The following is a 4,370-nucleotide window of genomic DNA, read 5'->3' as shown; positions in this document are numbered from 1 at the left end:
TTTTCAACTGATATTGATTAATAATTCACTGTGAAACTTACCTAATCATACTGTAAGATATATATTGAAAATTATATTGGAAAATATAACAGTATAATATATTACAATATATGTAATAATATACAAGGAATTGCCGCTTTTCATATATTCAAAAATATAGTACAATATATATTTTCGTAGGCATGCTTTAATATATTAAATAATATATAAACTAAATATATTTCTTAATATATTGTAATATATATTTATCTGCCACTGCTTGATTATATAATGTAATATATTTTATAGTATATAACCCAATATATTTAAGTACTTTTACAAAGATATATTTTGTCATATATGGAAAGCGGCAATTCCTTATATATTATGTCATATATTGCAATATATAGCCTCGGTATATTTTTCAATACATTTTGACATATATAGGATAACAACTGCCTTTTTATTTTTTTAATATATATCCACATATATTTAAACATTCTCTATTCTCTGTCAAATGATCTTGAGACTGCACATCACATGTTTAACAGTTGAACATTGATACAATACATAAAATGAGAGGATACAGATTTTAAAACAAAACTTAACTTTTATTCATTTAGACAATAAAAATTACTTTTAACAACTAGATTATTGCCAACAGTGACACAAAGTACATAATGTAAACATGAACATGGCATGAAAAGCACAAGTATTTATTACAAGCAAAAGAAAAGACAAAATAAAACGATCAACACAACTGTTGATGCTGAAACATACTCCTATTTCAACCATCCAAACATTTTCAAGTTGAAATTCAAATTCTTGCATTGATTGCTTTTCTGATGTCAGAAATCTTCACCCCAGGATGGTGGCTGACAACAGCATCTTTGAAAAGAAATATAAAACAGATATATTCAAAACCTGAAAAATTAATGTCATATTACTCTAAAGATGTGTATGAAGTAGGGTTTAATCCCGGGATCCGGGATTCCCGGGAAATGCGATCAGAACCATTTCCCGTTTCCCGGGAAACGTTAGACGGGAAACCGGGAAAAAAGTCGCGCGCGTCGATTTGACTTTCAGAAAGAAAAGAAAGCTTCAGAATGTAAATTTAAGGAAATATTGAGAGAAGGGTTCGTTTAATGCGAAAAGCATTACTCTTCATTTCAGGCACGTTCAGCCTCCGTTTAAGGCTTCAGCTTCATCGCAAGCGTTTTAATAGAGGTATTACACAGTTGTGCTTTTTTCCTCTTTAATTTGTTGAAATCGTAGGCAATGTGTTTACCCTAAGGTATTTTGTATTATATAATTTTATATTATTATATATTGTATATTGCATTATATAGCCTATAAAATATGCCTGCCCTGAACAATAAAGAAATATCTGTTTAACTTCGAGTGTTTCTTTTCCTCGTTTGCAGCCGCTTACTAACAACCATGAATTAGGATACGGGCCTAATGGGTGAAGAAATTATCATGAAATAGATTGCTTTAACATATTTTGCTTTTAAAATGGAGTTGAGTAAAATGTATATTTTTTAGGCTATAAGGATTGGCCAGTTTTTCAAAAGACGATTCACAGCGAACCTACTTTAACCCTCAGACACGGTGTTATAATTTGCTGTTGCCAGAATGGCAATGACCAAGTCGTAGTGCATTACTCAAGGCCCTGTGTTATGTCATATTATAGTGTAGTACGGTAGTTAACTTTTCAATGACTATTACAGCGTTCCACTGGTGGAGATATAGCGCAACAGATGTCGCCACGACAGCGTGGCTGAGCCTTTATCAATGCTGTGGAGATGAACCGTATTGTTTTGCACCAGCAGTTGTAAAATAGCTTGTTATAATTCCATGTACAATGGAGGAATATTCTAATTATATTTGTTAAGGGAGTGTTGAGGAACGATACAACACCGCATAGCTCGAGCACTTGAATGTCGAGATGTAGGTTTTATTGCATTAATCAAGCCGACGTTGCCCCCTACAGGGCATAACAGGACATAGCTGGAAAGCTACCTCTACAATATCACAATAGGTTAAGGCCGACACAGGCTACAGAAGGCCTAATTATAATAAATAAATAAATAAACTTTTTCCCGGGATTCCCGGGAAATGGCTCGTCATTTCCCGGGATTTGATTCATGTCATTTTCGGGAAAAATATTAAACCCTAGTATGAAGCACAACCAGGAGCACTGGTGCATTGCACAAAGGAGGGATGGAGGATTACCTAAAAAATATTCAACTTAATCTCAAATCAACAGTTAGATGGTTGAAACTTGAACAATATTAAGTGCTCCAACATGTCAATGATCTCAAACACACATCTTGGCTTCAACAGGCTAACAGTGAACCTCAGAAATGGTCCTAACCCTAACTAGCTCAGGAGCTCGGCTGGTAACTGAAGCTCCAAGGAGGAGCTTTGTGGAAATAAGCAATGCTGCTCTGTGAGAGCATTTAGCAACCCCCGAATGGCTGCCACCAGAGATTAAAGGATTTCTCAAACATGCAGGAAAGAATCACAGCAACACGTCAGGTGTGCTTTTGATGAGAGAATAACATTACGTGATTGAAAAGCCCCTACCCAAAAAGTCAATTTTACATAAAATCCACCTTTTAAGTGTGTATCAGGGGGAGGAGGGACGGTATTTACCAACTAAAGCTTGGAGCCTTTTCGTGTCAAGAGCCTGGCAACGTTCAGCAGCAGGGTCCACCTTATTCATCCCTCCAGTCAGGTTTGATTTCATGAGGATGTCAACACTGAACAGACCCATCAGCAACACTCGAGCCATCACAGTAGGAGTTTTTTGGGATTTGGCAGTCTCCCAACAGTGAGTTGATATGGTTATTCCATCACTCCCCAATTTGACCTTGTTAAAAGTAAAACAAAGCAAACCAAAAAAATAGATTACATTACAAAGTGTGTAAATGTTTATGTTTGTAAAAAAAAAACACAAGTAAAAACATATACACTTACTTCAGCTGCTTTCAAAGGCGCAGCTTCAATCTCACTGGGACTCTCAAGCATCTCAACCTCTAATAATTAGAGGTTGCACTAATAATTGCACACTATGTGTTCTAATCTGTCTGGTTAGACAGAATCTGAGCTGAGCTGTGACTTTAAAAACACGGTAAGTAGAGAGCCATGACTTTTGGATTGTGATACCCCAAATGCTGATCCTTCTTTATTTTGGAATTCACTGTGAACGATTTTATTTTATAAAATTCCTTTTATCTTTTAGGTTATAACAATATTCTAACAAATTTACTTTATAGATCTATTTTAGGTTTACTATTGACACCAAGAGGAAGAATTTTTTTTAATACATTATTTAGATTTTAAATGTCTTTGTATACTAGAGCAGAAGTGTAATGGACCAGCACTTCTCCAACTGGGTTGCTTTTCAGTCAAAAAGGCTACTGGAAAATAAATCAAACTGAAGATTACCCTCTTCTGTTCGTTGGGGGGGCAACTATTGCATAACAGTCAAAGTAATACATAGCAATTCTTTTTTATCAATATGGAGAGGTCTATAAATATTAAAATGATTCTCACCTTTTATGGCCAAGTTGCACAGCCTTGAGTTTTCCCTCTGTAGAACCTTAACCTGGTTCTGAAGGTCTCTGACTTTGGCAGCATTGTCATCGCTGGGAGATTCACCTGGACTGTGGGATCCTGGTGGAAACCGGCTGTCTCCAAAAAGAATTTCCTCCTCCACATGCGTCCTTGCAGCAAGTTTGGATGTTTCCTGCCGAGTTACAAATAACCACATAAATAATATTTTTGTGTAGAATTATTAAAACTGTGCAAACAAACATACCTCCAAAAGTTGTCCTAATAAGAACACTTTTTTCACCATGTGTTAATGACAAATGTTCCTCTACCTTTCCTGGGATGTCAGGATTTGTTTCATCTCCAGTGACAGTTGAATCTTCATCAGAGAATAGTCACTTAGGTTTCTTTATTCGCTTTTCATCCTTTGGTGTGTCCACTTTCAGTAGAGTTCGCTCTGCAATTTTTAGAGTTGATTCTTTCTCTGAAAAGACAAAGGCAAGAGAACTTCATTGCAGCCAGTAATGAAGATTTTTAAACTGGTATGATTGTTTTAAATGTCTCTCTTGTTAAATATACAAGGACTTTGAAATGTTCAAGAATTGACAGTCTTTAGGACAGCTAATAAAGGTAGTTATTTATCTGAATCAGTATTTTAGCAGGAACATGTTCTTTCTAGAACCATCTATTACATCTAAAGTATGCTGGGACACTGTTTAATTGTATTGAACATGCCAGACTCTTATGATACATTGTAATAATGTCATGATGGATAAGAATACAATACTTGAGGACCTAAAAGATAAAATCAAAGATCCTAAATTAACTTAAAT

General features: G+C 35.2%; 1 long non-coding RNA gene across 1 annotated transcript; it reads right to left on the bottom strand.

The window, feature by feature from the left end:
* Nucleotides 1-493: 493 nt before the first annotated feature.
* On the bottom strand, nucleotides 494-3,982 carry LOC115783753 (uncharacterized). The gene is made up of 4 exons (XR_004020236.1): nucleotides 3,870-3,982; nucleotides 3,541-3,733; nucleotides 2,638-2,854; nucleotides 494-867 (listed from the first exon to the last, which is right to left on the bottom strand). It is a non-coding gene; the product is annotated as an uncharacterized LOC115783753 (long non-coding RNA).
* Between the last annotated feature and the right edge of the window lie 388 nt (nucleotides 3,983-4,370).

The sequence above is a fragment of the Archocentrus centrarchus genome, chromosome 7, assembly GCF_007364275.1.
Source record: "Archocentrus centrarchus isolate MPI-CPG fArcCen1 chromosome 7, fArcCen1, whole genome shotgun sequence".
In the NCBI taxonomy this organism is placed as follows: domain Eukaryota; kingdom Metazoa; phylum Chordata; class Actinopteri; order Cichliformes; family Cichlidae; genus Archocentrus; species Archocentrus centrarchus.
Note: the sequence above shows the minus strand (reverse complement) of the source record. Positions and strands in the feature narration are given on the sequence as shown.